At 36.4% G+C, this 24,529-nt stretch overlaps 1 long non-coding RNA gene across 1 annotated transcript; it reads left to right on the forward strand.

Moving 5' to 3' along the window:
- Positions 1-4,853: 4,853 nt before the first annotated feature.
- LOC134760822 (uncharacterized) lies at positions 4,854-16,319 on the forward strand. The gene is made up of 3 exons (XR_010138817.1): positions 4,854-5,274; positions 13,022-13,243; positions 14,157-16,319. It is a non-coding gene; the product is annotated as an uncharacterized LOC134760822 (long non-coding RNA).
- Positions 16,320-24,529: the final 8,210 nt, after the last annotated feature.

Consider the following 24,529-nt stretch of genomic DNA (forward strand, 5'->3'; position numbering starts at 1 on the left):
TTGCTTTTTTCAGAGTCTTATGCAGATGGAATCATGACGTGTATAGCTTTTGGGTCTGATTTTTTTTGGCAACAAGCAAAATACATTTTAAGATTTATGCATATTGTAGCATCAATAAATATTTTTGTTTCTGTTTTTTAACTATTATTTTCCTTGCAGGGAATATACTAAAAAGAGAATTTAAATCACTCAGGTTGGAGTACAGTGGCAAGATAATGGCTCACTGCAGCGTAAAACTCCTGGGCTCAAGTGATCCTCCTGCTTCATCTTCCTTAGTAGCTGGGACTATAGGCAGGAGTCACCATATTTGTTAATTTTCTTTTAATTTTTAGAAATTGGGTCTTACTATGTTAACCAGCTGGTCTTGAACTCTTGGCCTAATGTGATCCTCCTGCCTCAGCTTCCCATAGCATTTAGATTACAGATATGAGCCACTGAGTCTGGCCAGCCTCACTTTTTTTTTTTTTTAATAGGTTTTTTCTAGTGTGCTCCAAATTTAAAAATAGGTTACACTGATTTTCTTTCAAATGTATATGAAGAGAAGGTTTTTTGTTTCCATTTCACTTTTCGTCTGAGCTATGGTGAACAGAATTCCAAGGAAAAGGGGATAATTACTAGTTAAGTTGACATTTAGTAACTGGTGTTTTACTGAGTGAAGTTATATTCATGTCCAAAGGCTCTACAGAGATATACATGTAGTTAGAACAAATTTGAAAGCATCATCATTTGTAGAAATAAAGAGAAGTTATTTAGGGAAAGTATTATGTCCAAGCACAATAGTCTATGATCAATAATCAGAGACTGAGTTGAAACCCTAACTCCAGTGCTTACTACCTGTTTACTACTGGTATGGCCAGTGTCTCAATGTCCTCATTTCTAAGGTGGGATAACAATATCTACATCACAAAGGTTATTTTGAGCTTTAAATAAGATACAGATTTTAAAGTGTTTAACATAGTACTTGGGATGTAGTAACTGGGTAATAAATGTTAAGTATATGTAGACATGTATTTATATACCTCCTAGAGAAAATTCTGTGCCCCAAAACATGTGTTTCTAATCTAAATAACTAAAACTAGGTAATAAATTCCTGAGTATAAGATTAGAAGTCTGCTGAAAGGGGAAGCAGATTGTGGAGACGACTCTGTTGAGTGTCATCCTCTATCATAGTGTGACCAAAGAAGGCTGTCTAAACTGTGGTTCACATAGAATTTTCCAGTTCTATCTGACATTCCAAAAAGAGGGGTCAGAAATGAGGCCCCAAAATAGCCCTGTGTATGTGTTTATGTTTATAAATGGTTGATTTATTACACAGTAATTGGTAAGTTTATGGAAGTATGTAAAAGATATACACAAAAGGCAAATCCACTTTATTGTAAGTTGGACTGACTTTTATTGTGGACGTTCAGAGTTGATCTTTCCTAGATTGCAATAATTCTACTTGTGTGACATCTTTTCTATCTGTACAAGTTGAAACAGTGTCAACAATAAAATAAAAATGAGTATGTGGCTGTTATTTAACCATGTAAATGCATCTCCACATTCGTGATCTTATTTGATATTTTAACACACATTTACACACACACACACACACATATTCACACAGAGATCTTGTGAGGTAAGAATGGCAGACCTTGCTAATCTTAATTTGACTTTTCTCTGAGCTATTGTATTACCTCCTTAAAAGCTTTCCTGTCTGTAATCTTTTGCTGTTTCCATTCTTCTTACTATTGCTGAATAATTATCATCAAGCATCCATCATCTCTCTACTTCAGAAGAGTTCAATTATTTCTAATTATTATTCTAAGTACAAGAAATAGTAAAAAGAAATAATTAATCAAGAAAATAAATAAATAAAATATGACACATCTTTTCCTCTAGGAGAATATATCCTTCTAGATCAATGCCCAAATTAAGTGTGATAAGTACTATAACAGAAAGATATAGAGAGCATCATAGAAGACAGAAGAGAGACATCTAAGTCAGACTTGGCAGGCAGGAAAAGCTTCCTCGATGAAGAAATGTATAGTCTGAATTTTGAAGGCCCAGAAGGAAGTCCAAGATGGTAAAAGGCCGAGCATTTCATTTTCAAGGCATTATAGCTGTAAAGGCACAAAGGCATGAAACACGTGGAGACTGTGGATGGTTCAGTGAACAGAGGGGGATAGTGGTGGAGTGGTAAAAAATGATGAGAGGCAGTAGAAATTCATATCATGACAACATTTGTGATAAATATCACATTACCTTAAAAAAGTTGGAGAAAATAGATGCACTTTGAGCCTCTATGTAACATGATTGTAATTATAGAAATACCACTCTGAAAATAATGTGGAAGATGGATTGGCCACGGGGTAAGAGAGCTGGTGAGACCAAGCAGCCAGGCAAAGGGGTGTTGCAGTATTTCAGGATGCAGCAATGAGTGTCATAAGTTGAATAGTATTTATGAGACTGCAATAAAATGAAGGGAACTAGAAAGAGATAACTCAGAAGTATGGGGAGAAGATAGGGATTGAATTCATGAATTTAGGAAACACATCTATGGTGTGGGCTTGTGGGTAAATGGATGTGTCTTGCATGCAAATATTGATGGAAAAGGAAGAACAAGTGCAAGAAATTAATACAGCACATGTTATTTGGATTATTCTGTGTTTAAAAGTAGACATCTGATAGGCTTTTATTTTATTTTATTTTATTTTATTTTATTTTATTTTATTTTATGATGGAGTCTTGCTCTGTTGCCCAGGTTGGAGTGCAGTGGCATGATCTCAGCTCACCGCAACCTCTGCCTCCCAGGTTCAAGCAGTTCTCCTGCCTCAGCCTCCCAAGTGGCTGTGATTACAGGCACGTGCCACCAGGCCGGGCTAATTTTTTGTCTTTTTTAGTAGAGATGGGGTTTCACCACGTTGGCCAGGCTGGTCTTGAGCTCCCTGACCTCAAATGATCTGCCCACCTTGGCCTCCCAAAGTGCTGGGATTACAGGCATCAGCAACTGTGCCCAGCCTGATAGGCATTTCATATATGTCAACTGCTGGACACAGAGGCATGAGATAGAAAGTTGGCATTTATTAACATACACATGGAATATGAAGCAAAAGGTTTGGATGAGTTTACTTAGAAAACTGATGCAGGAAGGACAGAGGACTATAGCTTAAGCTACATTTAAAGGACAATGAAAAAGAAGACCATGCAGGAAGCTGAGGATAAAGGCTAGGTGAATCAAAAGAAATCAGAGAGCAGCAGGATGGCTATCAAGGAAGAAGAGTTTCAAGAAGAAAGGGGTTGCTCAACTTTGCAAAAAAAAACAAAGAATTTCAGTCAGAAAGGAAACAACGATATTCATTGTATAGTCAACATTAGGTCACTGAAGGACGTAAGAAGAGCATTTGTATTGACCTATGGCTGGTGTTGTGGACTAAACTATTTCCCTTAAAATGTGTATGTTTAAGTCCTAACAGCCAGTACCTCAGAATGTAAACAATTTGGAGATAGAGCTTTGGTTAAGCAGCAAAAAAATACAGTCACATAGAAGGAATAAGTTTTAATATTTGATAGTACATTAGGAAAATTATAGTTAAGAATAATTTATTGTATATTTCAAAATAGCTAGAAGAGAAGATTTGTAGCTTTCCCAAAACAAAGAAAAATGTTTTAGGTGAAGCTGGGCGCAGTGACTCATGCCTGTAATCCCAGCACTTTGGGAGGCTGAGGAAGGTGTATCACCTTAGGTCAGGAGTTCAAGACCAGCCTGGCCAATATGGTGAAACATGTCTCTACCAAAAAAAATACAAAAATTAGCCAGGCATGGTGGTGTGCACCTGTAGTCCCAGTTACTAGGGAGGCTGAGGCAGGAGAATCACTTGAATCCAGGAGGCAGAACTTGCAGTGAACTGAGATGGCACCACTGCACTCCAGCCTGGGCAACAGAGTGAGACTCCATCTCAAAAAAAAAAAAGATGTTTGAAGTGATGATGGATATCTTAATTACTCTGATATGATCATTACGCATTGTATACAGGTATGAAAATATCACATCTACCCACAAAATAGCTACAAAATTAAACAAAAAGGTTAAATGAGTTAGAGTGGAACCTAATCTGATCTGACTGGCGTCTTTATATGAAGAAGGAATTTGGACACACAGAGGGACACCCTGGGTTGGTGTGCAAAAAAGGAAGACCATGTGAGGACACAGCAAGAAGGTGACCATCTGCAACCAAGGAGAGAGGCCCCAGAAGAAAAAAAAGACACTGCTAACACCTTGGTCTCAGCAAGAAAATTAATTTCGGCCAAGCGCAGTGTCTCATGCCTGTAATCCCAGCACTTTGGGAGGCTGAAGCAGGCGGATCACGAGGTCAGAAGATTGAGACCATCCTGGTCTACATGGTGAAGCCCTGTCTCTACTAAAAATACAAAAATTAGCTGGGCATGGTGGCACATGCCTGTAGTCCCAGTTACTCGGGAGGCTGAGGCAGGAGAATCGCTTGAACCCAGGAGGCAGAGGTTCCAGTGAGCCAAGATCATGCCACAGCACTCCAGCCTGGTGACAGAGCAAGACTCCATCTACAAAAAAAAAAAAAAGAAAGAAAAAAGAAAAGAAATCTCTTGTTGAAGTCACTCAGTCAGTGCTGTTTTGCTATGGCAGCCCCAGCAAATTAATTAACCTGGGAAGGAGGCAATTTTATGAAAAGATGAGGACTAAGTTGGAGCAATGAATGTAGGTCACTCTTATAAGCTTTACAGTTAAAGGCAGCATTTTTTAGAGTAGAGATAATTTTTTTTTTTTTTTAGATGAAGTCTCCCTCTGTTGCCCAGGCTGGAGTGCAATGACGCAGTCTTGGCTCTCTGCAACCTTGTGCCTCAGCCTCCTGAGTAGCTGGGATTACAGGCGCTGGTCTCAAATTCCTGACCTCAAGTGATCTGCCTGCCTCAGACTCCCAAAGTGCCGGGATTACAGGCATGAGTCACTGCGCCCTGCCAAGGGTAGAGAGAAATTTGACGTGGAGAAACAGCTTTAGGGTTTGTTGGCTGGTTTCGTTTTGTTTCAGATAGGAGACAAGTGAGCATGTTTATATACTAAGCATGTTTATACATATGTTTATACACTAAGCCTGTTTATACAAATGTTTATACACTAGTGAAGAAGGACTTTTTAATGGCCTAAGTTTCTAAGAAACCTCAAGAAGAGGCTAATAACTCATGCATTTCTTCATTTTGGACCAAGACACTGGTACCAGCCACATGGACAGCAGTAGGAATCATTCAGGGGATACAAAGGTAAGTAAGGTGTAGATATTTCACTCAAAGAACTTTCTCTGCAATGGAGAAAACAAACACGTAAGCAGTGTATTACAGAGCAGTAGAAGGACTGTTAGGCTAAAGCATACAGAAACATCTGGAAGAAATGACTACACTGGCCGGATGTGGTCTAGGAATGTTGTTTAGAGTAGGCTGTACCTGACCTGAATATTAAAAGACAATAGAAATTATTCAGCAAAAATAAATAAATATAAGGTTAATAAGAAAATGATAAAGTAAGTTTAGTAGCTTTTGCAAAAGCAGGAAGGGAAAAGGATAGCCGAGAACAATACTGTTAAGAAGATGTGCTTATTCTTTAGTTAGAACGAATTCCTTCTTTTATTTTCTCACACACTAAATTAGTTTAGTTTGACTGAATTAGTTGAACTAAAGTGTGTGTGGGGGGGTATTTAATAACTACACATTTGCAAATAATTTCGCAATAACTCTATTTGCTGCAGTGCAAAACGCCACTAATAAGATCTATATTGATTTGGAGTCCAGAGCATTTAGTTACTGGAATATCATAAAGGCTATCAATATGTTAGTTTCCTACTGTAATTTCCACATTACAGCAAATTTGGTGGCTTAAAACAAATTTATCTTATAAGTGTACAAGTTAGAAGTCTGAAATGGACCTCATTGTTTTAAAAATTGTGGAATCGATAGGACGGTGTTTCTTTCTGGAGCTTCTAGGACAGAAATGATTTCCTTGACTTTTCCAGCTCCTTGAGGCTGCCCACGTTCCTTGGCTCATAGAGGTCTTCCATCCATCGTCAAAGCCAACAATGGCCTTTCAAGTCTTCCACTTGTTGCATCACTCTGATACTGAATCTTCTGTCTCCCTCCAAATTTAAGAAACTTTCTGATTATATTGGGCCTATGTGGGTAATCCCGGATAATTTCTCCATATTAAGGTTGCTAGCATAGTCACAGGTTCCAGAGATTGAGATATGAACATCTTCGGGAAGCCATTATTCTGCCCATCAAAATATGTGCTCTGGTCCTGAAGATTCAAATTCAATCTACATGCAAAATACATCCACCTGTCTCATCATCCCCAAGAGTCTCAGTACCTTACAGAATCAACTCGAAGTTCCAAATATCTTTTACTTCTTATCAACTCTACTATCTGCAGAAGATTTTTGGAAGTAAAGGATGTGTGAAACTATTTGTATATTTTAATTATTTAATTGCATTTATTCGATAACAATTTAAAAGACAACAGTTTTGATCAACGTAAAAGAAATGTTTAGTTTAAGTCTCAAAACTGATGTTACGAACATTGTTATGTTCATAAATGAGGGTAATAGACTAAAAATAGTGAGTACACTGTATTAGTATCTCCTGTTGACATTAGTATCTCATGTGGATCAATTGGGAAATCATTATTGCTACAATAAATTTTCAGAAATAAATCTGAAAATAAATCATGAGTTGTATCACATCATCAGTGTGCACATTTATAGAAATCTAATAGAATGGCCATAGAGTATAGGTTATGCTTATATTAATTTTCCAGGAACTGGAAAATTTACATCTGCCTAAACTTATCACTGAACTCAAGAAATAACCCCTTTAGATATTTTCCATGAAGCTTTACTCAGAGTTTACCACAGGGCTTAAAAGACTACTGAAACTATACTTGGAGGCCTTAATATTTTTGAAAGAAGGAACATTTTATAACCAGAAAATTAAAAGTAATATTATTAAATTTGTGATCAGTGTATAGACATTTACTTATGGCAGAGGGGTTGCTCGGGAAAATGATTTATCTTCCGTCATCGCATATTAATAAGAAACCAGAAAATAGCTTTCTTCTGCCAATCTTGACTGCTAATAATAATTATAATAATTTGTCTGGTCCCAGTTGTGGGAGGAACACTATGATTTCTTGTAACTCTCTGTGCAATGTCATCAGCTGTCTTAAAAACCCTGAAAATTATGTGATATTTCACTTTTCACATTCTCTTCCTTACCCAAAATTACTATAGCAGAGTTAGGTTTTGAACCCCAGTTTTTCTAATTCAAAATCCTATACCTTTTTTTTCACTTGTCTCAACTTGAAAAAACAACAATGGTAGATGTTTTCCAGGGAAACTGGCATCTGTAGATATTGCAGCCAATTTGTGTGTGTGATGTTACATGTCCATTCACAAGTGGACACAGTACATGTTTTCACTCAGATGCCCATCTTTAACTCTTTATCCAACTTCAATTGCCTTGCCTGTCCCTTTACGTTTCAATTGATCAGTAAATACAACCAATTCTGCTTTTGAAAATTGCCTCAGCCTTTTCAGGTCCTCATTTCCTCTGTTATAGAGGAATATTATAGAGGTAAAGTGCTGGTTTCCTAATAACATATTAAAGCTACATACAGTCAACATGACTTGTTGATATTGACCTTGGTTACCTAGTTAAGGTGGTGTTAGGTTTTTCCGCTGTAAATTTACTATTTTTCAACTCTTTCCATATTGCACCCTTTGGAAGAAAGTCACTATTCACAGCTCATACTGAAGAAGTGAGTTGTTTTGATTATTTGGTATTCTTCTACAAGGCAGATTTGTTTCTTCTCTACTATCCGTTCCATTGTGTATTGATATCTGTATGGACTCAGACATTGATTTTATAATTTGGAGCATAATCCAATGCTACTTTGTTTACTTTGTTGCCCAAGTTGTTCTAGTTGTGGACACTTGTAGCTTTTTCAGTTTGTTCCTCGGACCCTTTGACATGCCCCCATCATTGTGGGTTTTCTTTTCTTCCTTTTTTTTGAGGACTTTCTGGCATTATAAGATGCAGCTCTAGATTCAACTTGCATATTTCATCTATTTTTAAGTTATTAAATAGCATTTACTTTGTGATCCCATTTGGGGAAATATGTGGAATTCAGATGCATATATTATAATATGGAATAATATCAAACATTAATAGTAGTTATGCTATCTCTGGGTAATCGTACTATTAGTGATTTAGTTTTTCTCTTTATGCATCTTTATTTTTATTATGACATATTACTTGTGTTAGAAATCAATAATATTGGATGATCAGAAAGGAAATAAAGATATTCTGAAGGCAATAATAACTTATTTGCAAATCAGTGAAGCCTGTGTCTCTAGACAGACAGGACATGAGGCAATTTTAAAGAGTGGCAGGTGCCCTCTACTGGTCAGCTGCTCAAACCCTCTATAGACTAAGAGCTGCATCCTTAAAAACAAAAGCCCACCATTTTCTTAGCACAATATCTCAGGAGGTAAAAAAGTACTTGGGCTTTTGCTAGAGATTACATAGCTACATATTTGAGGGGTCACTACGTGAACTTAAAAATTGACTCCTATAAATGTGAAGTCTGTACTGTGGATTGTGAATTAGAAATGGATATGTGTGAGAACAGGCCTAGAAAAATATCACACATGCTGACTTGCCAATGTTGGACCTCTTGAGTCTAATCTACAAAAAAATCTCCTTGGATGAGAATATTTTGTTCATGACCTCTCTGCTGAGAATGTGACCGTGTCTGCCGCAGAGCTTAAATAAATAATGCTGAGACTATTCATTACAAAGCTCCCAAGGAAAAAAAAAGCAATTTATTTTGTGTACTATCTTAATTAAATTTAAACTGCCTAGTGTGAATTTTTGATGAAGAACAAAGATATAATAAGTGATTTTTGCCTAGGGAAGTTCATGTGCTGAGTCAATACTTATTGAGCACGATTCTCTTTTATATTAGATGCTGCTCTAAGAAGCTGCGTGCAATACAGCATCAGATGTTGCAGAGCTCTGCATATGTGGTGCTTGCACTTGTGAGCAGAAACAAACAATAGGCAATAAACTTGATAAATGAGTAAACGACTTGATTGGTAGCAGGCATAAAGAAAACCACAGTGTGTTAAGGGCCACTGGGAGGAGTAGGGGTGGAGATGCAGCCAGATTGTTGTACTGAGAAGAGACAGAGTAGGCCTCTTTAAGAAGGTAATGTTTGAGCAAACTAGCAATACATAAACAAATAAACCTAAAATTCTTTTTTTAAATTCTGAGAGTCATCTTTTATATGACAAACTGTAGTTATTTCTAATTCCTCCTAGGATAAAATGAAACAAATTTAAGGAGGCCTCCAGGGCTCTGTAGATTCCGGCCTCAGCTTGGTTCTCCAGCCCATTTTTAACCAGCCCCTCTTTTTGTTTACTCTGTTTCAAGCATATTGATTTTTGTTTGTTTGTTTTACTTATTTTCTTTAATGACCAAAGCCATTCCCAACTCCGAATCTAAACACCTTTTTCCTCTGCCAGGATTCTGCCCTTGCCACCATTCCTACCCTTTAACTCTCAATTGAAATACCATTACCTCAATAAAACCTTTTCCGGGTCACACCACCCATCTCAAACTAACAACTCCCTGAATTTCACCTTCCAATGTTACCATGCTTATATTTAAATTCCTACTTAGTGAATCCTGTCTTCTCCCAGCCTCTAGCCACACTCTACTCCTGGACCGGAAGCATTTTGAGATCAGGGGCTTCATCTTGACTGTCTTCCCAGCACTTCATATGGTAGCTCATAGTAGTCGCTTAATGGATATTTGCTGAACAAATGAGTCAAGCTTTTTGTATAGTTCCCTGCTGACCATATGGATAACCTTGATTATCTGAACATTTAGGGGAAATCTCATGGAACCACCCTTTTATAGTACAGAATTTCCCTCATGCCTTCTTTGCTGCGAGATAAATTTAAATCATGGGTGCAAGGAGTCAGACATGACAGAGGCAGAGATTCTTGATTCAACAAGTATGTATGTCTATTTTCTCTTAGAAGCTCAAATTTTTGTATGTTCCACATTTTATATCACACACAGTGATGGAATTATGGGAAAGTGAAACATCATAGTTTTGATTATAGTAGTGATTAATTTGGCACCAGTCTCAAAGCCGAAAAGAGAAAGGGGGAGAAGAATGGGGAGAGTCCCTGAACAGCTGATCTATGCTGCCAAAAGACACAGCTTCTCAAATTACTTGGAGGAGCCAGAGATCCCTTAAATGAAAGGAGAGGTGTCTAGGTTTGCGCATTTAAAGAGACATTTCTTTAAAGCAAATTTTTCAGCGCTGACTACACATTAGAATCACTAGGAAAGATTTTATAAATACAGGATATACAAGTCATACAGGTCAATTATATCAGAATCCCTAGGGCCTAGACCTAGGTATTGATGGTTTTTTAAAATTTCTCAGGTGTTTCTAACATACAACCAAGGTTGAGGATTACTGATTTAGATAAAAGCAATTTACTCTATTAATATGCAAATATCTCTAGATGAGTATATATATGTAAACAGTTTAAATATAATACATGTAATACTTATAAATAAATTAAATAGAAATTAAATAAAATGAAATATCAGATTCTTTCTAGTTTACCTGGTCAGTAAGAAAAGGTTTTTGATGAGGCTAGACAGGGCGCTGGTGGGGGAGAGAAAGTTCTGGAGCACTCTTTCTCAATTGGGTAGTGAATGGCTGGGAAGGATTAGAAGTTCTCGGATATTAGTAATCTAAAAGAAAACAGGGCAGAGTATGGAGGGGATGTGGACAGAAAAACTTGAAGTTAGAGATGACCACGTATATTTCAACATTCCACAAGTATATCTAGGTACGTACTGAATCCCAAAGAGAATGGGGCTCTCAAAGTCCACGGGCTGGAGAAAAAAATTGCTGTCCCCAAAGGGTCTGAGAGAGAGCAGGGAGTAAAATTGTATAAATATCTGTTTGGGAGAAGTAGTCATTGGGGCCATGATCATAAAGCTAGAAACAAAGACCTTCAATTTATGTAATAACAGCAGTGACACTGTGCCTGTAAAGTAAATAGAATTGGATGCAACACACACACAAGATGGTGAAGCTTGTTTTGAGAAATCTATGCCTGACTGAATTTTATATTCTTAAAAGACATTTTCATCAGTTTAGATACTTGACTTCATCAACTGATTGACTTTCACTTAAATGTTACTCTTAATGCAGACTCTAACCAAAAATTACGACCATGTGAACTTAATTAAGTCTGAAGTGTTTAAAATTATTTCAGACTTGAATCATCTACTATATTGTTCATACCAGTAATTATGATTAGGCAAGAAATTTAAGAAGACTATTGGAATATGAGAAGCAAGGAAGGTAACGTCTTCCTTATATAAATAAATAAACTTGGATTTGAGATTCCCTAACGGTGGACATAGCTAGTTATTTTGATAGAACAAGTTCCAGTTCTGCCACACTGGCATTCTTGGTAAGTACCATGTATATAGCTTTTAATTTTGAACAAATACTCTAATAGATAACAGTTGCTTCTCATGCCAGTTCAATTGAATTAGACCCAACTTGGCTTCATAGCTGCAACTGATCTCTCTGACATCCTCTGTTATTTAATGTTGCCTAAGAAAGGAACATGGGGCCAGGTGTGGTGGCTCACACCTGTAATCCTAGCACTTTGGGAGGCTGAGGAAGGCAGATTGCCTGAGCTCTGAAGTTTGAGACCAGCCTGGCCAACATGACGAAACCTTGTCTCTACTAAAAATACAAAAAATTAGCTGGGCATGGTGGCAGATGCCTGTAATCCCAGCTACTCAGGAGGCTGAGGCAGGAGCATAGCTTGAACCTGGGAGGCGGAGGTTGCAGTGAGATGGTGCTGCTGACCTCCAGCCTGGGCAGCAGAGCAAGACTCTGTCAAAAAAAAAAAAAAAAAAAGAAAGGAACATGGCAAGCCTACATACCAGGTTTATTTTCCAATAGTATTTCTAACTTGAGGCAGCTGAGCTCGCATTGCACATAACAAAATTATGAAAATGACAAAATGGAAGCTGAACTCAGAGACACCAGGAAACAGATACGTAAATATTATCAGATCTTACTCTCCATCCCATATCTGCCTCTCACTTGCTATCAACTTGACCATTTTTACCTGTGGCTTCAGAGGATAATCATAATATTTACTTAATTTAATGTCTCCTATTACAATTGGGTCAGATGTTTTATGCACTTAAAAACTTACTGGCATCCATTTCATGCAACAAATTTAACACCAGATTGCCACTCAAAAGAAAGTATCAATTAAGCTGGAATATCTCAGGATTGGCAATACACAGATCAAACAAAAGCACAAAATAATTTGGCTTACACTCTCTGCCTGTTAAAGTAACCAATGAAACTATTTTCCTGGGGAAGCTTTTCAAAGTATTTAGCCTGTCACAAACTGGCCCTTTGAAACTGTATTCCCAAAGACAAGTTGTAGAACCCAGACCGTCATTGAGAATTGTTGAGCCTGGAGGGTGAGAATTTGTGTCCACCACAGTCGAGAATCAGAAAGGAGGATAAGATGAGGAGAGAGAAGAAAACAATAGGCAACATCTGTGTAGTATGGAGGGGTGGTTCCAGAGGATATTGAAGAGCAAAGGAAACACAGGGATGGATGCTGGAGGCCACTACTATGGACTGAATGTGTCTCCCCAAAATTCGTATGTCGAAATCCTAATGTACAATGTAATAGTAATTTGAGATGGGCCTTTGGGAGGAATTTGATCATGAGAGGAGATTCCTTATGATGAGATAAGTGCCCTTATTTTTAAGACAAGGACAGAAAACAGCTTGCTTCTTCTTCTCTGTCTCTCTCTCTGTTTCTCTCTCTCTCACTCTCTCTCTCTCTCACTCTCTCTCATTCTCTGTCTCTCTGTCCCATATGAGAAGACAGTGGGAAGATAGCCATCTATGGAGTGGAGGAGTACCCTCACCAAAACTGATCTCAGATGAGACTGGAATCCTGATCTCAAACTGCCATCATCCAGAGCTAAGAAATGTTTGCTGTTGAAGTCACCTCGTCTAGGGTAATGTGTTATAACAACCGAAGCTGATGAAGAAAGCCACTGTCCGATTAGATGGGCCTCTTCTAAGGAATTGGTTTCTTGTTAGGTAATGTACTCTGGTATCAAGATTTGGAAAACAGTATAAATATTAATTCAAAGTAATTATTTGAGCTGTGCTGGTAACTAGACCTACTAGACTAATTATGGCTCAAATAGTTCTTGTGACATGCCCTGCTTATTCTTATAAGGATTGAGAACTTGACTAAAATTTGTCCATTATTTATTACCAGTGAACTCTGGTATTTCCTGAGGGTATTTTCTCAATCCTACTCGTTCCTTCCAGGCCTCTGCCACTTGCTCAATGTAGTATCCCAGCTCTCTGTCACTTTCCATGCCTCACCGCATGACACTGCTTGCTAGTTCAGCCTCCCTCCTGGCATGAGCCAGACAGCAGCATATTCTCCTTACCTGCTGCCGTGGAAGCTGTAATAACTGCAATGCCCAGTGCGAAGCTACCTAAACCCAGGAAGAATCTGGCCTCCCCAGTTACTTTCAAGGTGGGACTATGTAACACAATCCAGAAATGTTGAGGATTTCAGACCGTTAGGGTATATTTGGCCATTGAGAGTCAGGAGAAATTGAGGAGCCAACAAATTATGTCTTCACGTTTACTCACTCTCTCCCCCACAGGATCACTGTGGAGAAGGTGTTTTCATTGGCCTCTGCACAGACACCCTGCATCACTCATTAGTCAGTTGAGCTTCCTGGGGCCAGCTCAGTAGCATGCCAACTTGTATGTGATTTTCTTCCCCTCAACCTTAATGACCTAGTACTGCACCCATTCCTAAAGTATTAGTACACAAGCTTTCCTTTAGGCTCTGTTGGTTAGGGGCTCTTTGACTCATTACCCCTTCTGCCCCAGCACACATACACTGTTGCCCTGCCAAATAGCATGTTTATTTCAGTGATGTCAGCAGGAACAGACATTCATGTCCAACTATGTTGATTCCTTCTTTTAGTCTATCTTGGAAGTAGTGAAGAATTTCTGCTCTGGGGCCTCTCTTTCAACTGAGGACACACATCAAGACACAGCTGTTGCACCAGAAGCTGTAATTCTGCAGGCCTGCCAACTGGCACATTCCATCATATAACAAGAATTCTTGGGATGTGGAATCCAAAACACTGGCCAGAGACATAGCTTAATATCACTACAGTGGTGTGGGATGGAGTAAATATTAGTACTTGCTTTATTTTTTCTGGTAAGTAGAAAATTGGAAATGGTACCCTCTTAGAGTTTCTTGCCAAAGATGGATGTTGGCTTTCCACAAAAGTGTAGAGCTACACAAGCCTTAGGATTCTGTTAAATTAATTCTAAATATCTGAGAAGAGAATTACTAATAATGTGTCATGAATTAGTGACTCCCAAGAATTGAAGTCCACAAGAACCTCAGAATGTGATTCTTTTTGGGAAAATGATCTTTTCAGATGCAAGTAATTAAGATCTTGAGATGAAATCATAATTCTGAACTTAGTATGGGTTTTAACTACAAAGACTGATGACTTTATAAGAAGAGGAAAAAACACAGAGACATAGAGATGAAGGTCACCTGAAGATAAAGACAGAAATTGGAGTTATGCTCCCACGAGCCAAGGAAGGTTAGGGGCCCCCAGAGGTACAAGAAGAAAGGAAGTATTCTCTCCTTCCTTTGGAAAGAGTGTGGCCCTGGCTGTATTTTGATTTTGGACTTCTAACCCCCAGAACTATGAGAAAATACATTTCTGTTTGTTTTTAAATCAGTTTGTTGTATTAGGTTGGTGCAAAAGTAATTGTGTTTTTTACCATTACTTTTAATGGCAACAATCGTTAATTACTCTCACACCAACCTAATGCATTGTTAAGGCAGACCAAAGTATTAGAGAGACCCCAAAATCAGCAGCAGAAAATGTCAGCTGTCTACGAGAATGAAGTGAAGAGTGAGAACACACACACGGAATAGGCACGGACAGCAAAAGTCTTAATGCTAAGTCATGTTTTTGGATGTTGCATTACAAATACAATGAGCCGTTATCAATTAAATGATGGGCTTGTTGGTACTATTGAATGACATCAGTTTCTTTTACTTGGGTATATTAACTTCCTTAACTCTACATGAAAAAGGCTTTGCATATATAGAATATTTCATCAGGGAGTCAAATTGTCTCCTGGATATAAACATCAACAAACTAAAACAAGCTTACACAAGTGGAAAGCTTGACATTGTTGAAGAATGAGTGACAGAACCTCAAATGTGTGAATAATGTTTCATTCACAGCTGTTGTGGCTTCTGTCTAGTTGGCAAAACATGTAAGTCTAGCCCTGAGCTACCTACCCCAGTCTGAGAAAATTATTTTAACATCTAATGGCCCTTGTCATGTAACTCCTCAAGGTTATACATTTTTCCATTGATTTTACCATGGAACCTACAGTTATCAAGAAGTTAAGAAGGGAAATAGATATAAATCCACATATCTTTAATTAAAATTTTTCCTAAAAATTTTTGATATAGGCTTTTTGTAACAAACTGCCTTTAAGTAGGTTTTTCACAACAAAAGTCTACTCATATTCATTATAATGTTTATTATGAGCTCTATGTTATTGCCTTAATGACAGTTTCTTTTGTGTAGCACAATGCATTACTCACGTGTTTGTGGTATTACTGCTGTAAATAAATCTACAGCATTGCCAGTCTATAAAAGTATATCACGTATAATGATGCACAGTATATATTTGATAATGATAATAAAAGACTATGTTGCTTATGAAGAAAAAAAGAAAATGGAGAATTTTCAAATTAGGTAATTTTCAGAATTAGTTGTGTCACTTTTATATGCAAGCACACTTATTTGTAAATAGTTAGCTTCACTCAATTAAAAGGAGCATTTGAGTTCATTTCAAACTAACTGAAATGATGATATATTTAGCAGGAGTTTATTGATCAAATGCATGGACATTACAGTTCTCACTTGACTTTAATGGCAAATTTCAACTTTTGCAGAATGGGGTTACTTTGCTTGGGTAAACTTTTCTGCTCAGAGAACATTGGTTTGAATCTCATGGTATTTTTCAGCAGTTAGGCTATGCCCACCTCTGGGAAAATGTACCAGTTTTTTCATATGGCTCATTAAAAAAAAATTAAAAAGCATGTGTGTTTGGGTACTTTCCAGGGATTGAGTACAAATGCATAGTTTTCTAACAGTTGAAATAAATAAACAAGGGACAATAGACACAGGAGTACTAACCAAGCCACTCCTCAGTAATGTGACAATATTTCTCTTTTCCTCTTTCTTAGTCTCCAAGTAATTCTATCACATTATCTTTCTAATGCTCACTCCTAGAGTCATGGGACTTCTCCAGTCACGGATCATTATTTCAAAGATGAGATAATTCTTCAGGAATGACTTCCAAAGTGGTTTTGCCTCAATGAGTACTCTGTTGAATCATTAACATAAGGCTAAGCATTTTAAATTTTATGTCTCATGAATTCCACAACGAGAAAGTAAAGGAGAAATTACTTATTGTCAAAAGGAATGAGATTTTGACTATAATAATTATCTTCTCAAGAAAAGAGAATAGAATATAAAATTTATATTTTAATAAAAGAAGACAGATACAGAATACAAAGAAATGTTTTATCAATAAGATTTTAGTAAGGATTTATATTTTAATTATATTTTAAGAGAAAAGTAAGATTAAATAACTGGTGATTGTAAATCTGTCTCTTAAATCAGTGTTCCTCAATTATTTTATCTAAAAATGGATATCAAATTTATATTAACAACTTAATTTTACATCCAATAGGTAAACATACAATTTAAACTTTTTTACAGTAATTTTAAAGATAAATATATAAACGGGCTTTGGCACTAATTATTTAAATAAAATAGCTGTTCTCTGAATCTAATTGCATTGAACATTTTCAAAGCCACAGTATATATTTTAATTTTACTGCATATAAAATCCACCCAGTCAAAAAATAAAATCCTCAGTTCTCTTACTCAGGCAGCTCATGCTATAGGAGCTCATGCTATAGGAGAGTCACAGAAGTTAAAATAAGTATAATGTAGTCACAAAAGATGTAGGCTATAGAATAAAAGAAAAGCCTTACAACACAGATGGGAACTGAAATATGAAAAGGAGTTTCTAGGTGGAAAAGGAAATAAATGAAGGTCAAAACAAAAGAATAAAATATGCAAAGGCCTGGAATCATAAAACAGTATAGATTGTTCTGGAAAGGTAAGAAAGAGAGAGGTGGAGACAGCGATAGAATAGAGACAGAGATGGAGATGAAGATGGAGATGGGAGTAGAGGTGGAGGTAGAAGGAGAGGGAGCGGTAGAGCTAGAGCTAGAGCTAGAGATATAAATATAAATGAAGATGGTGTAGATAGAGGAAGAGGTAGAGGCAGGGATACAGATGGAGATGGAGACAGAGATAGGAAGAGAGGAATAGGTAGAGACAGAGTTAGATAGAGGAAAAGTAGAGGTAGATTGAGAAAGAGGTAGAGGTAGAGAAAGAAATAGCATTAGCAATAGAGATGGAGATAGAAACACACATGCAGATGGAGAGAGAGATAGAGATAGAGGTAGAGGTTGAGGTACAGGTAGAGGTAGAAAGAGGAAGAGGAACAGATAGAGATAGAGATGATAGAGAGAGATTGAGGTAGAGGTAGAGACACGTAGAGGTAGAGTAGAGACAGATAGAGTTAGAGGTAGGGATAGGGATAGGGATGGAGATGGAGATAGACGTAGAGACTGAAGTAGAAGTAGAGATAGGTAGAGGTAGAGTAGGGGCAGAGGAAGAGGTGGAGGTAGGGATAGAGATAGAGATAAGAGATAAAAATATATAGAGATAGAGATAGAAGTTGAGATTGAGGTAGAGGTAGACAGAAACAGAGACAGAGTTAGAGATAAAGGTAAGGATAGAAGTAAGAGAAAAAAAGAGACAACACAGAGACAGAGAGAATTTCCATGTGTGTGCTCGCATGAATGCATGCACACATGTGCGCAAGTGTATGTGTGTGTCTATATGTGTTTGATGGTCTTTTTTCCACATATTAGGGAGCTGAACATTAAGATGTAAGACACTGGGAGTTAGAGGCAAGAGACTCTAAAAGGAAACTCATATCACAATGCTATCAATTTTAGGAAGGTGATATTGGCAATAGAATTTGCTGTAGAAGGTGGATTCCCCTCCTCCTTTGGATATATGTTTATTAGATTCAACCAATTCCGTAACAAGAAGTAGAGAATATTACTCCTCAGAGATTGGTGTGAAATTCAAACTCCCAAGGTATTACAGATGCAATGTTACTGGATAGAGCTATGGAGACCATAAAATTTATCATCCATACTGGATACTTATGAGAACAATTTGGTACTCCAACAATAATTAAAACTATTTGATTTTTGAAACTTTATGACAAGGAAATTGATGTTTATATTAGTGGGCATATAAAATAATTTTCTATTATAAACAATTTTCAAACAGAAATCTTTTCAAAAAACACACACACACATTAAAGCAAAATTTAAAAAACTATATAAACACAATAATTTTCCTTGGTACATAGTCACATTCTTAAGTATACCTGATCTAGATATAACTGTCTCCAAATACCAAGTCACTGGAATTTTTTTTCCAATTTTCAGTTATGCTTTTGAGATTATACAGTATTGTGCAGAATTGTTGTCAAAGTTGAATTTAATGATTTGAAATAACATTTTATCTGTAAGACACTACCATTTTTTAACTGAGAAAACACTCTGTCTAGAAAAACTCAGTAATTTGAGAATTTTCTCAAGTCTAGTGCTCACTTCATATTGGAATGTCTTAATATTTCAGCCTAAATATTTTAATAGGTAGTAGTTTTCCTGCCTTTAAATGTTTTTCAACAAATATTTTGAAAAACAAAACTCATCATTATAAATCATCTTTATTTATGTTCTTTTTATTAAATGCTGAAAAACGATAGGGTTTTTATTTCACTCATTAGCTTTTTCACAAATATTTTGTTGTTCAGTTATATACTCCGCATGTATACAATATTAGTCAATTTTGGATAAAATGTAAAAATGTTGACCATGCCAAAAAGAAATAAGTCAAACTTCAGTTTTTAATTGTTGTAATATCAGAACTTAATAGATGTGCATACCATATGCAAACCATAACCAAATTCAAGTGAAGTACATTTCTATTCCATGTCTTTATTCAATGCTGAGAAATGTGAGCAATTTTCAATTTCAATCTATGATAGTACAGAATATAAACATATTTGATGAAAACTAAGAGCCCCACCAGAAGTTCTCCCCATGAACTGAGTTCCTCCAAAGTACAATAACAGAACATCTAGTGACAAATATAACTCCAAGTCCCCTTTCTCAATATGCTTTAAGCTTTCATCATTTACTTTGTTCAATTCTTCCCTCATGATTTTAGAGATAAAATCCAATGTCTTATTGCTTGCCAGCTTTATAAAACAAAAACACAACAAACACAACAAAACTTCTACATACAAATAGACAAAATATTTTGGTTGTTTATTTTTTGAATATCTTGATTAAAAATCTTCAAATGATTTGAAAACATCATGCAATCAAAATTAAAATGTCTTGTTAATAAAAATTTGTAATTGATATCAAGTCAATAGTCCAAGCAATTTGGCGATGGTTAGAAAGTGCATACTGTAGTATTAGAGTATTTTCTTTGTTCAACGTCAGTATTTTCAAAGGCTGTTCGATTACTCTTCATATGTTCAATTACTCTTCATATAGTTAAAATATGTCAATTTTGTATACAATTTATAAATTTTGACCATGTAAAAGAAAGTTCAACTTCATTTTTGTAATCAAATTTACAATAACATTCACAATAAGGTCATAAGTCTCACCTTCAACAGAATGAATTTTCAACATTTTACTTTGATTCCATGATTTGTTGGTACAAAAAACCATTATTAGAATTTACTTATCTGATTCTCTATTTGAAGTATCTGATATCACTAATATAAAACTAGAGCCATGAATATTCTTCACTGTTAAAGGCACCAACAATTAGTGTCTGTGTTTTCACTATTTTTATTATAGTGAATGCAAAAAGGAAACATGAAGTTGAAAGTGAGCAAAAGTAATTTACAATTACAATTATTTCATACACGTGATAAGTCCATGTCTTAAAGACTATTAAAGAAACACACCTGCAACTACATGTGTTAAATTTCCATCTTGAACATAAACTTACTAACATTAACATACATGTAACTTTTGCAGTAGTTGCTGATGCTTCTTCCTCAGAGTTGCATTTTTTGATTTTCACATGGCAAGTGAAACTACCGTGCCTCACAGAGTAGACGTGACTATTACAGCATTTATGAAAAATCAATTTGTATCATAAACTCTTTTTTTTTTTGAGACAGGGTCTCACTTTGTTACCCAGTCTGGAGTGCAGTGGTATGATCTCGACTCTCAGGGCACAAGTGATTCTCTCGCATCAGCATCCTGAGTAGCTGGGACTGCAGGCACATGCCACCATGCCCAGCTTATTTTTGCATTTTTTTATAGAGACGAAGTTTCACCATGTTGCCCAGGCTGGTCTTCAACTCCTGAGCTCAAGTGATCCACTTACCTCTGCCTTCCAAAGTGATAGGATTACAGGTGTGCACCACCACTCTCTGGCTATCATCAACTTTCTTGAGAAATAAAAATTCAGCCTTTAACATTTTATTATGTATGTCCTTCATTGCTCACAACTTTGCTGCCTTAAGGGTTTACCGCAAAACTAAAAACCAGACAATGTCATTAATGAACAATACCGTATACTCTCCCTAGCACTTTCCATGAGGAGACCTAAAGTGGTAACAATTAACAGTTGCTATGTATGAAACAGCCTCACTCAGGAGGAAACACGGCCCCTCAGATGAACTGGTAAGTCAAAAACTATGAAAGGTCTCAATTTCAGATTTGACCATAGTTACAGGGTTAGTGTACCACAACTTCACACGTATATACTGAGAAAAGGCATCAGATCCCTAGATCAGAGACACAGGTGTTTTTTTGGTAACAATAGAAGCCACAGCTGGCTTCTCTTCATCACTTCCAAAACCCCCACAGAGTGACACAAACTGAAGCTATATGTTCACCCGTGCATGCAGGAGGTCACATCACAGATTAGAACCCCAAAATTAAGAGAATCTGTTTTTTCATCAGAGCTTCTGGTGACCCATCAATCTCTTCCTTCAGAGACAGTTTACGCATGTTAAACCAAGTTTAGCCTAAAGCTGCCTCCTTACATATTTTAAGTTTGAACTAAAGGATTTGTGTACATAGTAAACAATAACAAGTGGAGCTGTGGTAAACAGACCGTAGCCTACACTTGTGCCAATCACTGAGTTTTGGCCAGTCAAATGTAGCCAACTGTTCAAAGCCTGTTCAAATAAGGCAAACACCAATCTGTAACCAATTCAGCTGTTTCTGTAGCTCGTTTCCAATTTCTGCAAGTCGCTTTCCTTTTTCTGTCCATGAGTCTTCTTCCACCACGTGGCTGCACTGGAGTCTTTGAGCCTAGGCTGGCTCAGAAGGCTGTCAGATTGGCAAACTGTTCTTTGCTCAATTAAACTCCTTTAAAGTTAATTAGGCAGAAATTGTTATTTTATCAGAGAGTGTCAAGTTAGGCAGAGGGCAAAACCGCACAAGAGAAAAGGGTGAATGGCACTAGGTACATCTCTTTAAGGTTGTAAGTATGGGTGCTACTGAGGTAACTATGGAAGTAGGCGGAACAGAAAATGGAACAAGATTGTAGTTTATAACATCTGTTTCACCTTGGAATATAAAGAAAAGTCATCCCCTAAGATGTGATGGCTGTGAAAATATAGCTGAGACCTAAAATAAACTGGCAAAAATTTGACACAGTGGTTAAAGGTGTTATCTCAGAATAGTGAACTTCTCTATTGCAATCACTCTATTATTGTTGTAAGGCAAACATTCCTTTTATCCTCTCTGAGCTATATTTTTTAAAAGAATAAGCGTTATACATGCAATTATAATTAACTAAATGAACCCGTTGTTATTCCTTGCAGAATTCTGTCCTATATATGCCACATATTTATTTTTTCTGTGTATAATTTGGGCCTTTAATTACTTCATCAAAATTACCTATTGGAGTACTTAAATTATTAAAGAAACAAAAATAACCACTGGATAAATTACCTCTACTTTAATGGAAACATATATACAGTTCTAGAAACATCTTTAGGTCCTACAAAAATTTTATTTTACTTTATTTATTTTATTTTATTTTGTTTTATTGTTTTAGAAACAAGGTCTTGCTCTGTAGCACAGGCTGGAGTTCAGGGGCATGATCATAGCGTGGCATTAGCCACAGTGGCTGACAAATACTTTTAATGAAATGAAACTATATTTCTGACATGAATCAGACAGTGGTTATCTGATATTATTACAAGTTTACCACATCCATTAGATGAAATATGACCCATTCATTCTTTGGCTAAATGCACCATTCTTTGTCTATAGAGAAAATGTCATATCTGAAAGTTTCACCTCCTAGTTTACACCACTTGACTTATAAATGATATTTTACTTAGTCGTGTTTATTATGAGTCATCTATATCAAAGAACTATTGTTATAAGGTGTTTTACACATTCCTATCGCATGTAAAAAGAAGTGGAGTTAGAATGCATTCCATGAGTATGCCTCGCTTTTAAGTATATAATTATGAGCTGCAAACCATGAAACTCTAAGTCTATGACACATCTTTAATGATAAATTTTCAGAGCGTATATCATAGCAACTGTGAGAAGTTAAAGCTTTAAATGAAGTCAATTCTATAGGATTCTTCTTTATATTAGGCTTTGATTGTCAATCTATGTATGTAACTTCAATGCTATATACACATACATATAAAAACATACACCAACTATACAAATTAGAACATGTATATAAACTATATAACTGTATTTAGTATTAAAGTTATTTAAACTTTGACAGCAAATTGTTTTTAAACATATATGAGGTTATATCTGTTTCTGTGTATATTAATTAATATGGGTGTATAGATATATTATTTTAAAATACAGGTATATATGTGTGTATATATTTTTTTCTTTAAATTTGGTTGGAAAAACTCTAGAAATATGTATTTTAAGATCAGAGCATAAAGAATTTCTATAATTTAAAATATTACAAATAAATAGCATCTGTAGCTTTGCTGGATATGACTAAAGATTTCAGTAACTCTGTTTTTGTATGATTCTATAAAAAATAGTTAGGCCGAGTGCCATAGCTCATACCTGTAATCCTAGCACTTTGGGAGGCCAAGGTGAGAAGATTGCTTGGGCTTAGGGGTTAAAGCCCACTCTGGGCAACATAGCAAGACCTTGTCTCTACAAAAAATTAAAAAATTAGCTGGGCATGGTGGCTAATACCTGTAGTCCCAGCCACTTGGGAGGCTGAGGTAGGGGGATTACTTGAGCCCAGGAGTTTGAGGCTCCAGTGAGCTACGATCATATCACTGCACTCCAGCCTGGGTGACAGAACGAGAACCTGTCTGAAAAAAACAAAAATAGAATAATTGTATTTTATCATTTTTAATATGTTTGCTGTCCCATTTTGAATATGTTTCATTTTAATTCATTTCTTGTTAGGGATGTTTTCGTGGGCATATGTTATTTGAACCACTTAGCATCCATTCCCACTTCAAATGGAAATGCTCTGATTGACCTCTCAGGCTCCATGACTTGGCAGAAGTCATTGATACCCCGGTCTCGGGCTGGGCTGATTACTCAGTCCTAAGAAATCAAAGGATTGCACCTTCCTTATCTAATGCAGATCAGGGCCAACAAGAAAGGGATTGTGAGGCTACCAAATGCAGATCGTACACCGATGCTCACACTTGTGGTACTTCTAATACATCTGCTAAACTAAAATGTATATTTATTGTTAATATTTCTTTCTTTTGTGAATTCATATTCTTCAACCTAATTTTAACTGAGCTATTCATATCTTATGAATATTATTGACAAGGTATCTCCATTTTCTAAGTCTCATGTTTCTATTTGAAGAGAATTTCAGTTTGAATGACATTCCTGGCTTCTCTCTCCAATTATAACTCATTTTTCTCCATGGGGGATAATATGACTTAACTAAATGGTATGTTTGAGAGAAGAAACTGAGCATACTTAAACCACCCCCTTTACCTCAGAGCTGGAAGTGTTGGAGTGGGACACATGAGAATAATTTTTCTAGAATACATTTATTGTTTCTCAATTGTTGTGTTGTTACAAACTGCCACAAAACTGAATGCTTAAAACAACTATTAAGATTTAGCTCACAAATGTGTGTA

The sequence above is a fragment of the Pongo abelii genome, chromosome 22 (genome assembly GCF_028885655.2).
Source record: "Pongo abelii isolate AG06213 chromosome 22, NHGRI_mPonAbe1-v2.0_pri, whole genome shotgun sequence".
Classification (NCBI taxonomy): Eukaryota; Metazoa; Chordata; class Mammalia; order Primates; family Hominidae; genus Pongo; species Pongo abelii.